Source organism: Oncorhynchus mykiss, chromosome 8 (assembly GCF_013265735.2).
Source record: "Oncorhynchus mykiss isolate Arlee chromosome 8, USDA_OmykA_1.1, whole genome shotgun sequence".
NCBI lineage: Eukaryota > Metazoa > Chordata > Actinopteri > Salmoniformes > Salmonidae > Oncorhynchus > Oncorhynchus mykiss.
In genome coordinates, this window is record NC_048572.1 from 19,886,649 (window position 1) to 19,903,206 (window position 16,558).

Genomic DNA, 16,558 nt, shown 5'->3' on the forward strand with positions numbered 1-16,558 from the left:
CTGAATAGGTGGGGGGTATAGCAGCAATTACAGTGCAGCCTACAATCAAACATCAGACACAGCATGCACTTCCAGAAAAACAAACGGTTGTTTTTCATTTTGGAATAAGGAACAAAAACAATCTTATGTTTAGCCTGTTCCCTTCAACAGAACATAAACTTTCAGCCCTCGTACAAGTAGCATCACTTGTTTAATTGACCGGCTCGGCTTGAACCAGGGATTACTGAAAGCAATCATGCTTATTGTAGCACCTGTGCGACCCTACAGAAAGGGCCTGATCCTCTGGACACAGGAAGCAGCAAAGCACCTTACCCAGACTGTCCCCACTCCCTCCCTTTCTCCCTCCCTCTTCAGTTCTTCCTCCTTATTTTTGCCCTCGTTCTCTCCCTCAGGCTCCCTGGAGTCACATTGGATCTCTGGTCTGGTCTGAAAGGTCTGGCTGGTCACTGTGACCATGGCAACTGCAGCAGTCCACCAATGGCAGGCCCTTGGAACCATTAACAGGAAATAGAGGTGAGGTGGGAGCTGAAGACTTGGCCCTGTCTCTCCACAGTAACCAAGCCAAAACTCTCTGTAAAGGACAATATTTGTTTGGGCATCCTGGTTGTGTAGGAGAGAGTAAGTTCTCCTACTGGAAGACTTTGTGTACTTATTTATTAGTGACACTTTCTTTACATAATTCCATAAAGTAGAAATCTTAACCTAACGTAACATCTATTCTCATTAATTAGATTTATCATGAGCAAGCGAAATTCGATTGGCCTGTGTTGCCTTTACCGTGTATTTCTATATCGTCTTTTCCCAAATTATTTTATTATTATACTTCCTGAGAATAACTCTATTAATGTCACCCAGCAGCTACATATTATCAAATCCAAACAACAAACCATTAATGCCAAATAAACTATTGGGCGGTTATCCAGGGACATAAATATGATGATACAATAATTGTGCAAATAGATCCCCAGTGGCATACAAAACATTTGAGAGGATGTGAGTAACTTAAACCCCTCCACATCTCAGATGACAAATACCCCGGTACGTAGGCTAAGCATCTCAGTGATCATTTGTATCGATGGGAGCCCGTTGCCACCTCCCTTTTACATAGCCATCAATAGTATATTGATATATAATAATATACATAGCCATCAAAAGTCATGTGGTGTGAACGATCTGGAAGGGCAACTGGGAGAATAGATACTGTAAGGGTTAGTTCAGGAATGTATGAAGTGTGAACACTGATAAACTATTAGTGCTTTGCCACTGTCCTCCAGGACTCCACAGTATGCTGCTTTTTTTACTGAGCTTCAGCTTCAGCAACCACTTGATGCATTTCACGTGTCTCTCTATTATACATGGGAATACTTGGGAACAGATTTCCAAAATGTAAATCCCTTGGAGCTGATTACCTGGTGTTTTTACAGTCTGTTATGTCCAACAATGAAAATCTAAAAATGTATGTTTTTTTTGGCTTAGAAAACTTTAGGGGGGAGGACGGGGGAATAAAACCACCTGCGGGCCAAATTTGTCCATCAGTTGGGGGATGCTGGTCTAAGCTACTATATTTCTCCAGTTTCCAACTGGAAAGATGGGAGAGACAAAATGTAAAACCATATACTCAGCTAAACTTATATCAACAAGTGCTAGAGGCATGATAGCAAATACACTGCCCCAGTTTTTTATCAAGAGCATCTTTAAATTAGTGTCATTGCATACAGTACCATAATTACAATGATCTTATACTGTATACATCATTCAGGGCAGCAGTTGACAGCTTTCTGAAACCTCTTTATAAAATCTATTTCTTTCTATAGATTATGCGAATCGCATAATCCATAGAACATCGCACTAGGCCTGAGCTTCCGGGGCTTCAACCCGGGATGTTTTTGGTCAAGCCCAACCTTTTGATTGGCAAATCAATTCTTGCGAGTTTCCATAAGCACGCATCACTTGCGCTATGCAGTATAAAACAACAAATGGAGTGATGCGGTGCCTGCTGTGATTGGTCGAGATTTCACAATGCAGTGTGACGCTCACAACCCCTTGGCCCGCCCCTACAGCACCAGTTAGATGTCATCACTCAGCAAAACGCCTGTCACTCAGTATGCGTGTCTATAAGAATCCTAGGGCATGGAAATGAATTACTAAGGTTAAGTAAATACATAAAAGTGGATTACCTTATTCCACTCGTCTATGAGTTCATTTCCTATTCCAACAGTGCTGACATGAAATCACACATCCCCCCCACTGACTGCTAGTGCTGTCATTCTGTTTGTCAGAGCCCCATCTCCAACTTGGTAATGTCTTAAGAGCCTGCTTTAGCAGCAACACCTAATTTACTGTCGATGTCTGACAAATTATTGAAAAAAAGCTACTGGCACTGAAGGCAGCTGCAGGCTCATCATAAGGTATGATTGACCCAAATTGTACATTCATTTATGGGAGATATGAAGGTGTGTGCTTTGCATAACACATCTAAAGGACTTTTCTGACTTATCACACCTGGAAATTCAAATAAACACAGGCACAGAAAACACTAGCAACATTGCAGTTGTTTCTATGTATAAGAGAATACTATATGAAACACCATCAACGGACTAGACAAGAGAATCCACAAGAGGTTTGTAACAATGTATGCTGAGAGTTGGGAAGCAGGTTCAGGGAGTGAATACATTTAATTCAGAAATGAACAAAATAAGAAACAAACAGCACACTGACATAAAACAGAAACAATGACGACTGGGGAAGAAACCAAAGGGAGGGACATAAAGGGCAGGTAATCAAAATGGAGTCCAGGTGAGTGTCATTATGCGTGAAACGCTGGTGACAGGTGTGCGCCCTAACGAGCAGCCTGGTGACCTAGATGCCGGAGAGGGAACACAAGTGACAAAGTTAATTACGATAATTCAGTCAAATCCACTTGACAGCTTCTTATTCTGCTTGAGGAGTTCTAAAGCATCCTCAGAACCAGTCAATCAATATACATTCAAATCCATTCTCATGTTTTCACACATCTCACTATGAGTGGATTGACTCACTCCAATCATGTGGAGATGGTGTTGTTAACACACTAAGCCTCTCCAGTCAGTTTGTGTTTAAAGAACAGTGAGTTGTTGACCCTGTTCTGACCTTAGTGTTTGTGCATCAACATACAGATGTAGGATCTTAATTTGAGACAGTTTGCTACAGCAGGAAAATAATCCTGCAACAAAAGGAAACGTGAAGTATGTGGATTATATTTAATGGACATTTTTGTAGGGGTTGATAAATGTTTTTGTAAGGAAATATCAAGTCTGACATTTCAAAGTGAAATTACAGACTTCAGAAGCCTTTTTAAATCTCAAGCACACTACAAAGTTATCCTGCAACAGGGTGATCAAATTAAGATCATACATCTGTACAGACATCTGGCAGAGGTCCTGAGCTGATAGACTACAGATCCTTTCTACAGAGCTCAGTACAGAATAACACAGATGATCAGACAAACAACAATCCAACACAGACTACAGGGTACTAAGACATTTTCATTATTATTATTTAATGTGAAAAATACAACATAAACCACCTCTTTCATGATTAAGTGGGGAGTCACAAGGCACTGGACCGTCTCATGTTATTACAAAGGAAGAGCAATAACAGAGCAGAGAAGCAGACATCAACCCTCGTCTTTTATATACACACTAAGAGACCAATGATTGCAGAGGAAACACTTGTCTTTTTCCAATACACTCCTCAACAAGATCTATTAAAAAAAGCACTATAAAGCTAAAGGTTTTAAAAAGTGAATGTCTGTGATGTGTAACAGTTCATGTCTGTGTCTGGTTGCGCTCGGTTGTGTTTGGACTGACTGGCTGTTTTAAAGCTTTGGAACAAATCAAATCAAACTTTATTTGTCACATGCGCCGAATCCGGTAGATGGTAGACCTTACTGTGAAATGCTTACAATCCCTTAACCAACAGTGCAGTTCAATAAGAGTTAAGAAAATATTTACCAAATAAACTAAAGTAAAAAATTATAAAAAGTTACACAAAATAACAATAACTAAGCTATATAAAAGGTACCGAGTCAGTGTGCGGGGGTACAGGTTAAGTTGAGGTAATTTGTCCATGTATGTAGGGGTGAAGTGACTATGCATAGATAATAAACAGTGAGTAGCAGCTCAGGTACCGCTTGCCGTGCAGTAGCAGAGAAAACAGTCTATGACTTGGGTGACTGGAGTCTCTGACAATTTATGGGCTTTCCTCTGACACCGCCTATTATGTAGGTCCTAGACGGCAGGAAGCTTGGCCCCAGTGATGTACTGGGCCGTACGCACTACTATCTGTAGCGCCTTATGGTCAGAGGCCGAGCAGTTGCCATACCAGGCGGTGATGCAACCGGTCAGGATGCTCTCGATGGTGCAGCTGTAGAACTTTCTGGGGTCCTATGCCAAATATTTTCAGTCTTCTGAGGGGGAAAAGGTGTTGTCGTGCCCTCTTCACGACTGTCTTGGTGTGTTTGGACCATGATAGTTTGTTGATGATGTGGACACCAAGGAACTTGAACCTCTCGACCCGCTCCACTACAGCCCCGTCTGATAATGGGGGCCTGTTCTGCCCGTCTTTTTACTGTAGTCCACGATCAGCTACTTTGTCTTGCTCACATTGAGGGAGAGGTTGCTGTCCTGGCACCACACTGCCAGTTCTGACCTCCTCCCTATAGGCTGTCTCATCGTTGTTGGTGATCAGGCCTACCAGTGTTGTGTCGTCAGCAAACTTAATGATGGTGTTGGAGTCATGTTTGGCCTCACGATCGTGGGTGAACAGGGAGTACCGGTGGGTACTAAGTACACACCCCTTAGGGGCCCCAGTGTTGAGGATCAGCGTGGCAGACATGTTGTTGCCTACCCTTACCACCTGGGGGTGGCCTGTCAGGAAGTCCAGGATCCAGTTGCAGATGGAGGTGTTTAGTCCCAGGGTCCTTAACTTAGTGATGAGCTTTGTGGGCACTATGGTGTTGAACGCTGAGCTATAGTCAATTAACAGCATTCTCACAAAGGTGTTCCTTTTGTCCAGGTGGGAAAGGGCAGTGTGGAGTGTGATTGAGACTGCGTCATCTGTGGATCTGTTGGGGCGGTATGCGAATTTGAGTGGGTCTAGGGTATCCGGGAGGATGCTGTTGATGTGAGCCATGACCAGCCTTTCAAAGCACTTCATGGCTACCGACGTGAGTGCTATGGGACAGTATTCATTTAGGCAGGTTACCTTCGCTTCTTTGGGCACAGGGACTATGGTGGTATGCTTGAAACATGTAGGTATTACAGACTCCGTCAGGGAGAGGTTGAAAATGTCAGTGTGACACTTGCCAGTTGGTCCGCGCATGCTTTGTGAATGTTGACCTGTTTAAAGGTCTTGCTCACATTGGCTACCGAGAGCGTTATAACACAGTCATCCAGAACAGCTGGTGCTCTAGTGCATACTTCAGTGTTGCTTGCCTCGAATCGAGCATAAAAGGCATTTAGCTTGTCTGGTAGGCACGCATCACTGGGCAGCTCGCATCTGGGTTTCCCTTTGTAGAACCGGTGTTGAACCGACGAGCATCAGAACCCGTGTAGTAGGATTCAATCTTAATCCTGTATTGACGCTTTGCATGTTTGATGGTTCGTCTGAGGGCATAATGGGATTTCTTATAAGCGTCCGGATTAGTGTCCCACTCCTTGAAAGCGGCAGCTCTAGCCTTTAGCTCGATGCGAATGTTGCCTGTAATCCATGGCTTCGGGTTGGGATATGTACGTACGGTCACTGTGGGGATGACGTCGTCGATGCACTTATTGATGAAGCCAGTGACTGACTGAGGTGGTATACTCCTCAATGCCATTGGATGAATCCCAGAACATATTCCAGTCTGTGCTAGCAAAACACACCACAGCACTTAGTCGTTGCATGGTCACTCTCAGGAGACCAGACTCTCGGGATCATATTGTCTGTCTGCAACCCTGACCTACACATTCATGGAGTGTGTCCATCTCAATACTTCAGCTGGTGTCAGCTGGTGTCAGTGGGACCACGGTCATGGTGCTTGTAGACTCCTCCCTTGGTGTGGGTGTGTTACTGGGCTAAAGACAGGGGGAGGATGGAGGGGCTGTGGTTGCTCTGGGGGTCAAGTGAGGACAGAGGAGGAGGGCTGGGGAACACTGGCGGCTGCAAGCTCCATCTTGCTGCTGTGGGCGATAGCTGCGTCTCGTGGCCATGATGATCTTCTCCATCTGGGAACACACATACACACATTAGTAGGCTCTTAACATTAGACACTCAACACTAGGAAATACGAGGGATAAGCTGGGCTCTCAGTCAGAGGACTGAGGAGGGAGGAGAATTCAACTAATCTCTGCTCTACTTCTACTGAGGAGAGACGCCAACTCCAGCTTCAGACGCTGAAATGAAGTGGGACGCTGCAGAGAGTGACATCAAAGCTAAATGCAAGAGGAAATGTTTGGAGGACAAACAAATGATATTTTTTTTATTTGGGGTGTTGACAATATAATTAGAGGAGGCGAGGAGAGGCTGGACAAATGCAGGACTGGACAGAAACAAGTGAGCATACATTTACAGGACAAGGTACAGCACACAGTATTGCTCTTACTGTACCTGGCCTTTGAGGCTGTCCCCGGTGAACATGTACTTGATGTGGTAGAGGAAGTCACAGATGGGGTCCATGAAGGACAGGTGTTGACAATGTGTTGGTCCACAGTCTGCAGCATCTCATGGAACGCCACTCCAATCTGCGATTCACAACATAGATCTTTAAGAAAGGAACAGGCATATCAGTCCCTGATTGAATGGCGATGGTGTGTCGCACGTCTCATGAACACAATGCTAGAGTGAAAAACCAAAGAATTTCTAAGAATGGATATTTTTGTCAATGAGCTGTCCATGGGGTGGCAGGCTGGTCAACAGAAGAACTGCAGATTAATGGGAAGCCACAGTGCAGCCCAGGGAAGAGACACCGCCGCTGGGGAGAGGAGCCAATACCAAGGACCTTAGCTCTCCCTCTCTGCTCTCCGCAAATAACAGGATTTCTCCCTGAGCCAGCTAATCCCCCTTTAATCTACCAAGCTATTGTTCATTTTCTTGAGGTTAAACCTGGAGATGGGGGACCAGCCCTGGGATTTACCTCAGGGCCACACGCACATATCACACATACAAATGTGCACACACACAGCACGTGGACACACACACATATATGTACCCACCCACACACCCACCATCAGTTCTATTCTCTCTAATGGTCGAGGGAGTGTGAAAGGGAATTTCATTTACAGGCCTTTTGTGTGGGATTGTATGGTGTATTCAGGTTATACTGGGATATGGGGGAGGAAAGGAGGGGGATATATGGACAGAAATGGACCTCCAGCATGCAGTGGGTCCTCTCCTGTTGGAAGCGCTGGAGGAAGGGCCCCACCAGGTTGTCCACATAGAGGAGTTGGAACTCTGTCTTTACTAGGGGCTTCAGCACCTCAGACAGGAACCTGGGGAGGGAGGAGAGAGGAGATGTTAGACGTCTCCTAGAGAAAGATAGAGACTGAAGAGGAGAGAATGGACTGCTCTCTCAAAGACATATGGGGAAGGAGGAGAAAAGGACAAAAACGTCTCTACAGAACTTAATGAAAGGCTTTGTAAAGCCAAGGACCTGATGCTAAGTGACTAAGGCTCTCACTGTGAGAGCTGTGTGAAAATGGAAGAAGACAATGGAGGCACTGAATTTGAATGATAAACTACAGGATTTTCTGAATGAACAGACAGCTGATAATAAACCAGATGTACAGCAGAACAAAAGCGTCAGAGTGTGTTTGCAGATGACAAGATAGATCCCAGGTGTGTGTGTGTGTGTGTGTGTGTGTGTGTGTGTGTGTGTGTGTGTGTGTGTGTGTGTGTGTGTGTGTGTGTGTGTGTGTGTGTGTGTGTGTGTGTGTGTGTGTGTGTGTGTGTGTGTGTGTGTGTGTGTGTGTGTGTGTACACAGTTTTTCCAGAGCGAGAGCCATGTGTGTTCTGTGTTTCAGAAGCGTCAGTGTGAGGCGTACACACTCGGCTGCCTGTGCCACTAGGGGTGTCTCGTCACCGGGCTCTGCCGTCAGAATGCTGCGGTGCCCGCTGAGATCTACCATGTCTCATGTTCCGCCCTCCCACACATCACGGCCCACACTGATGGCATTTCCATCTGCTTTACAGTAATGTAATCTCAGCAGGCCATAGCTCTGCTGTCATTTCACATGACAGTCCGTCAGAGCAGGAAAGGCACTTGCTGACACTTTAGGGAGTACCAGGACTAGAGGGGTGGAAAACAGCTAATCAGTGGGCAGCTGGTACCAGGACTAGAGGGGTGGAAAAGAGCTAATCAGTGGGCAGCTGGTACCAGGACTAGAGGGGTGGAAAACAGCTAATCAGGGGCTACTGGTGCGTCTTCCTTGGGTAGGAGGGAGAGCTGTCCAATGCTGGAGTGGTGCCAGATGGTGTTGGCCAGGGCCAGCACGTAGCTGCAGTACATCTAAGAGTAAGACTGGTGGCAGGCGGTCCAGAAGTGCGAAGGGGTACCCCACCCACTCAGTCTCTGATGTGAGGCATGGGCTGCCCAGAACACTCATAATACGGTCCTGCAGGACCACCCAGTAAGGCTCCTAGAGAGGAAAACATACAACGTTAAGCTCACTACTTTTCAGACTTTAGAGAAGCTTTTAGACGAGAGTCTGGAGGACAGATGAAGTAATGCTTATTTGGGTAAAGCCATCACTCTTGTCTAACTGCCCAGAATTTCACATTGAGCAATAAAATATCACAATTTATGGACCTTGTCTTTCATGGATAGTTGAAACTTGATCATGCGAATGGGGAAAAACAAGTTTGCTGTATGCCATGAACAACATTCCTGATCTGTAACAAAGTGTGTGTGTGTGTGGGTGCGTGAATGCGTGCGTGCTTAGAGAGGAATCTCACAGGCAAGGCAGTGATCACCAGCGTTCATCCAGGCACTTATGTTCCCCCGAGGCAACAGCAGTTGGCTGTTAAAAGGCACATGACATCAGGAGGCCAATCCACACACAACATAACAAAACACAACACACTGTCATCTAGAGGGGCACACAGGTCTAACTGAGCTCTGCAGAAAACTAACACTGCAGTGATTCAGCACCACTTCAAGATGACTCATCATCCATTCCTCACACAAGGCTTCTGCATAATAACAGGGACTTTTATTTAACCAGGCAAGTCAGTTAAGAACAAATTATTATTTACAATGACAAACAGACAATGCTGGGCCCTATGGGACTCTCAATCACAGCCGGATGTGATACATCCTGGATTTGAACCAGGTACTGCAGTGACACCTCTTGCACTGAGATGCAGTGTCTTAGACCACTGCGCCACTTGGGAGCACTTAACACATGCTTCAAGAGGACAGTGCAGTCAGAATATATATATGTTTTATTTTATATAGTCTAGAGCCCGTTCTCAGACTTCTCCCCCTCTCAATGACTGGTTAGCAGCCGCTGTTCGACCTACGAGCCTTGACCCCATGCTGACCTCTTGAGGACGACGCTGAGCAGAGTGTTGCCAATGTCCTTGCCGGGCACTGCCAGGGCCATCAGCTCTACACAGGTGACATGCAGGGCGTGGGCGGCCGGATTGGGGAACTCGTTGAACCTCCAGTCACAGTTCGGGAATGGCCCGACAGTCAGGGAGAATTTAAAATTCCAAAAACAATACCATTAGCAGTATATATTTTGTTTGAGCAAAATAACAGTATTAGTCTTGGCAAAATGCATAGAATTGCAGGAAATGTATCTCGGCTCCATGGAAAAATGTGTAGAATTGTGGAAAATACATGCTATACCAGGCTGTGTACACAATCAAAGCTACAGACCACAACCATTCCCTCTCCCATTCCCTCACGTCCTCCCAGGTGGTCCAGTAGCGTCTCCGGGCAGCAGCTCCATGAAGCGGTAGATGACAATGTTGAAGACGAGCAGGATAAGGAGGCACACGTTACCTAAGTAGATGGGCAAGTAGTGGGACTGATGCTGCATGGGTGGATTTACATGCTCCGCCTGGCCCTCAAAGTACATGAAACGTCAAACGCTGTAACTGTATCATCTTTAAGCTGTATTAAAAGAGCATGTTTGATAACAGCAAAACAGTAAGTTGTCAAAGCAATAGTCACCACAGCAGAACAGAACGAGAGACAACCCATTTCCACTGCTCAGTTAGAGAACACAGTTGAGCCAATGTAAATATCAAATTTAAACAGGATCAATCTTCAACAGGGAATGGAGCAGGCTGGACAATAGCGGCCTCCCTTTGACATTCACGTTCTTATCGCCTTGAGCCACTCTGTGCCTAGTGGTTCTTTCAAACTGTTTTTCAGGCAACACTGCTCTTTTCATGCTAGCAGACAGCAGAGTTGGAGCCAGTATGGTACCTTGTGGTAGGTCATGTGCTTGGTGTGTCAGTCGCTCTGCAGCCAGTGTTCGGGGACGTTCTCCTTGACGAGGTCTGAGCCGCGGTTGCGGTTGTCGTTGGGCTTGAGGAGGAGGAGCTGGATGATAAAGTAGCAGACCTGGGCCTCGTTACCCTCGTGACTCCTCATGGCCTGGACAGGAGGGGGGAGGAGAGGGAGAGATGGGAAGAGGGGAGAGATGAGTGAGGGAAGTAATGGGAAAGAGGGAGAGGTTAATAGGGAATTAAACAATTGTTTGATAGCTGCTGAACCGGCACAGATTAATATTGAACAAAGAAATATGAATGTACATTATCACAATGTAATTGAAGCTTCCAAAGACTTAAATAGAGGTCAAACATATGACTGGACCATAGTTCTAAATATGTTTGTCACATCCTAAGGGATGGATCGAAATTTACAGAATGGTTACCTGGAGGAAAATTTCAGTCCCGGGGAGGGTTTAGTCTTTTTTAAATCTAGTCCAGCAGAGGGTCATGTAATTGATGAATTTAGAATGAGTTGCTTATTAGGCTATAGTATACACTGATAATACTAAACATTAAGAACACCTGCTCTTTCCATGACAGCTTTTATCTGGTCAGTCCCTTATTCCCTTATTGATGTCACTTGTTAAATCCTTTCAATCAGTGCAGATGAAGGGGAGGAGACAGGATAAGGCCAGGCACCACAGGCTAATAGGGATTTTTTTTCTTATTTAGTCTAGTCAGACTGAATCTTTACCAGTTGAAAGTATACATAAATACAACACATTATTGTATTACAAGTTTGATATATTTTAACATTAAAATATGCAAATGAGACAACCTCCTTTAATATGCGCTAATTTGCATATTACGAGAATCCATTTTTTTTTCAACACTGCTTCAAGGCAGAATGTTTTCATTTTTTATTGTGATAAGACACTCACTTACATATAAAATGCCACCTAAAATCAAAACGACACAAGATATTTAAAAAAGCCTCTGTAAAAGTCTGACTACAAGACCTAAGAACCTGTGTGTGGAATAATGTGAATGTACGTCCTTGGAAGACTAAGCAGAATGAATTGGCACAGGGGAAACATGTCATTTTCAGAAAATGGCCGATAAAGATAGGCTAATGCAATTAAAATGCACTTTCCATAAATATGACCATTTGTCACATTAATTAAACTCTTATTCGTATATCACTTCAAAACCGACAAGTAAACATCAAATATACCTTTAACAAATAAATACATGAGCATGTTTAATACATTTGTTTCTAGCAATAGAGCATATGCTTTGAATACTGGTCTGTTGGGCAAATATGCAGTTTTGGGCAAATTCTCATATCGCTTTGCTCAATTTGTCACATACAAGGATTTTGTATGGCTGTTGAAATGTGCAGAACATTAATCAGCTATGCCTGCCCCATATGTAAGGTCCTCTTTGAGTTGTTGCTAGTGCCGCTTTACTTTCATGACTGAGTCATGGGACCTGTGCCTACTCTTGGCACACTCCGTTGAAGCAGCATCAGCTCTCACAACACGCCTAGCATTCTCCTCTCTGATTGCTTCCAGTGTCACCAAGGTGCTGTCAAGCCACAATTTGTCCATCACATTTGATATAACAGTGGCTCCCTCATTGAAGGTGGCTACTGCCATACTGGCTGCTGCGTCAATGTGGCTTTTGCCCACGAAGACCGTTTTGGGGCACCATATTATAGTTCAGACATTCATTTGCATTCTGGGTTCCTCCGTGCTGCATTCTTTTGAGGAGGTTATCATTTGACATCCTATGATATAGAGATACCATTTTCTGTGCAACCTCTCTATTCAAAAATGTATGGCCTCCATGGTTTTTGTGACTGGGTGGATCTTCACCATTTTCTAGGGCTCGCTGGTACCAGCACCAAGATGTTGACATGGAATGGACAAGACCAGCTCAGATAGCATTCTTCATGCCCTCTATATCACCCTGGTTCTTAAGAATCTCACCCCTGTAATAGTTTTGCAGACTCTTACATTTTTGTGCAGTGAGTTTCCCTACACCTCTCGCCCCAAAATGTTTCTCTGAACTAAGTTTACGAAGCGCTGTTCCCATCCTCTTGTGGGCATGATTGATGCATTCTAGTTTCCCTATCTCAATGCCTGGGTAGGGATCTAATTTGACAACTGTATTGTATACAGTACTGTCCCCATCTGAGAGCATCTCGGTGTAACGAAAGTGGTAGCGACTGACTGATCTGGCCCACATGCATTTAGCTGCTTCCTGCTCAATTGCTTTGCTCGAACCAGAGAAGTTTTGAGCACAGTCATCTGCATGTGAATCCTTCCATTCTCTGAACTCCTCCTCACTAATTCCACTTTTCCTTTTCATCACACATGCATGGCAGTATGAAGACAACACCTCATAGTCTATCACTAGACCTGTTGCAATGTCTATGCACACACCTATCCCGTAGTTGGAAGTGAAACCTCTATTGTGCAAAGTGCCATCAAAGGATACAAGAATGTCTATGTCTATGATGGCATTGACTGTATCCCTCTCTGAATCTCTGCAACTAAAGTGGGGGGAGGGGGGGTACTTATTATGTCGGTCGACATTCCTGCCATAACCGCATGACTAAATATCAGCATGTTACCCTATGTAAATATTCGCATATCAGCATGTGATTTACTTTACGTAAAGCTAATTTCTCAGTAATCACAGTAGGCTACAGCCATATGACAATGTAGGCCTGCCTATGTGATTGTCTCATTGTATGTTTTCCTATCACTCTGTTTATTCACTTTGAATACATTTGCTGGAGTAAGGAAATCTATACATAGCAAGTCACCTGACAATAATGGGCTACACTCCACTTGTATTTACCTGTCACTCTCTTGTCATGTCTCTGATATGAGCTGAGACACAAGAAGGAATCCCTAGGGTTTTGCTTATTTTCTTAAGTGTTGCATAACCAAGTTCAAGTTTGTGGGCTAGAAGAACTATCCTCATATTTATGTAAAATGCCACATCTCTCCTGGAGCGGAGTGCTCGGAGTGCTGCAGCCTGGAGGAAGTGTAAACACTTCTTCTAAATGCATCAAGATCACCTTCACAGTGTGCACATTACATTGTATCATGACAGAATGACAGAATCCCTGGTTGGTGGGGTCAATAGTGATTTTCAGTCCAGTGTGTAGACACGTGGGGGAAATTAAATCATGTACAAGTTGGTTTATTTGTGACGTGGAATAAAAGACACTGATGGCTGGCTGCTGGCTGGTTGACCGCTGCTAGCTGTCATCTTCGTCTCAACTCATTTGCGTCTCAACGCGCTGCTTCCGGCTACCTCCTTTTGCTCATCTACCTGTACTGCCACTGCCTCGATCAGCTGATCAGGCTCATTTTTTCTTTCATTCAATACTTTTCTCGCATTGGCTAACTGAGCTCAACTATTTTTATTCACATACTGTTGGTATATTCTTTGAGATTTGCTCATTTTGTCTCTCTTTACGTAGATCCTTCGCCAGAGATATTTTCAAACAAGGACGTGCTGCGCGCACGTGAGGCATTTTAACCAATCAGGTTGCCGGAAAGGGTCTTTAAATGCCAGTAACCAATCGGATGTCAGGAAATTACTAATATTTCAGCACAAATCACTAAGTCTACAAAGCATATCGCCATGTATGGACTAGCTAACGATATGCTCCGGAAAACAAGCTTTTGAATGATATACGATTCAACATGGAGAGTTTTAAAAATAGTGGTTGAATATCTACATGAAACATGCTAACGAGAACACAATGTATGCTAGGTGTAGTTGACGGAGTTGGGATAAAATGATACAAATCAAGTATTTATATACATTATTGACAATTTATTTTTTACATTTTATGAAAGTAGGGAAGTCATAGTAGTAGTTATAAGTTATAGTAAAATATCCCAAAATCTGAAAATCGACTGATGGAAGCAAAATCAAAATGTTTGACTGTGGTGCCTGGCCTTAAAGAAGGAGAGTCCATGCCCCCAACAAACTGAGGCTGTTCTGAGAGCAACTCAATATTAGGAGGGTGTTCCTAATGTTTGGTATACTCAGTGTATATCAACGTGTGCCCGATGCAGCTTTTCATCTCTGATTCTCCTCTGGGCTCGCAATATCAAGTGCGCCTATAGTATGGTCTCAATCAAATGACCCATGGCCTATCGGCTACAAAATGCATGCTCGGGAGAAGCACAGAGCCAATTTATATTTCTAAGATCGCTGCTGGGATGGTGTAAATACAACTAGGCTGCATTACAAACTGCAATGGATATTCCAATCTAGAGCCCCGGCCTGCTCTGCTCTTGCTGATCAAAACATTTTGTGTGCTGCCTAACCAATGCTGTGCTGTGTAGGCCTACGGTGGCAGTTCAGGAAGAATGTCAGGCTTCTTCAACTCTCTTGTGTGCCTATAGCCTATGTTCTGTTCTGTTTGAGAAGGAGAGCGTGAAGATGAGAAGGAGGACCGGAGGTCAATTTTGATAGCTTGCTACTACTAGAATTGATTTGATAAAACTAACAATATGTTTCTTGCCCATGATGTATTTATCAGAGTTATTGACTTCACAATAAGTCAAATTTGAGTAACTTACACTGTGGTGCTGAAACTTGAAACAGCAGCCGTGGCAGAGTAGGAGCGGCAGGTAGCCTAGTGTTGGGACAGTAACCGCAAGGTTTCTAGATCGAATCCCAGAGCTGACAAGGTGTCAATCTGTCGTTCTGCCCCTGAACAAGGCATTTAACCTGTCTCTGTCAGGTCAGTGTATCTCTGTCTGTTCCTAGGCGTCATTGTAAATAAGAATTTGTTCTTAACTGACTTGCCTAGTTAAACAAAGATTAAATAAAAAAATAAATCAGAAATGGACAGCTCATGGTGCTCTAAGTAGGTAAATCTGAGTAGTCATAATTCATTTAAACAGTTCATTTTAATTAGACTTAACAACAAAGAGGGATTTGTATTGTAGCCTTTCTTCCTATTTAATAAATAACAGGTAGGCCTACCTGTTTGATAGACGGAATTAGGCTATAGGCTGCTATATCCATAGATTTATTGGTCAATTCCTCCACCCACCATGCGCTCTTTAAAGAGCCTACCTCCGAGTCAGTGAGAAGCTGTGAAGTTAAAACCAGGACTCGAATTGAGGGTGTTTCAGAGGGTATGCCATAGGCCTACCTCTTCTTAAAGAAAATGTTAAAAAGGACAGGCCTTATAAGATGTTTAAGAAAGTAATACAAATCCGATTAGATAAAGTGATCTATAACAGCGCAAACATGCTGCAAAATACTGTCACGAGTGCTCCCTCTCCGGCCTTTAGGTCACCAGGCTGCTCTGTGGCATTAAAAAAGATTCTGCTAATATGTAAAATGACGTAGAATTGCATGAAATGTTTATAAAATGCTATTTTTCTCAGCAAATACAATGATAGATTCATGCAAGGCTTTTACTATAAAGGAGATATTTCCATCCCTACTCTTGTCCACGGTACGCTATGAAAACTACTGCGTTACCATGTAATACTCACAGGACGAAGAACAGTTTATAAAACGGCATATCTAAGGCTCTGGTCCGTCCAAATCAAATCAAATTTATTTATATAGCCCTTCGTACATCAGCTGATATCTCAAAGTGCTGTACAGAAACCCAGCCTAAAACCCCAAACAGCAAGCAATGCAGGTGTAGAAGCACGGTGGCTAGGAAAAACTCCCTAGAAAGGCCAAAACTTAGGAAGAAACCTAGAGAGGAACCAGGCTATGTGGGGTAGCCTGTCCTCTTCTGGCTGTGCCGGGTGGAGATTATAACAGAACATGGCCAAGATGTTCAAATGTTCATAAATGACCAGCATGGTCGAATAATAATAAGGCAGAACAGTTGAAACTGGAGCAGCAGCACGGCCAGGTGGACTGGGGACAGCAAGGAGTCATCATGTCAGGTAGTCCTGGGGCATGGTCCTGGGGCTCAGGTCCTCCGAGAGAGAGAAAGAAAGAGAGAAAGAGAGAATTAGAGAAAGCACACTTAAATTCACACAGGACACCGAATAGGACAGGAGAAGTACTCCAGATATAACAAACTGACCCT

General features: G+C 44.0%; 1 pseudogene; it reads right to left on the minus strand.

Annotated features, from left to right (window-relative positions):
• Positions 1 to 6,618: 6,618 nt before the first annotated feature.
• Positions 6,619 to 16,558, minus strand: part of LOC110529204 — a 33,145-nt pseudogene continuing 23,205 nt past the window's right edge.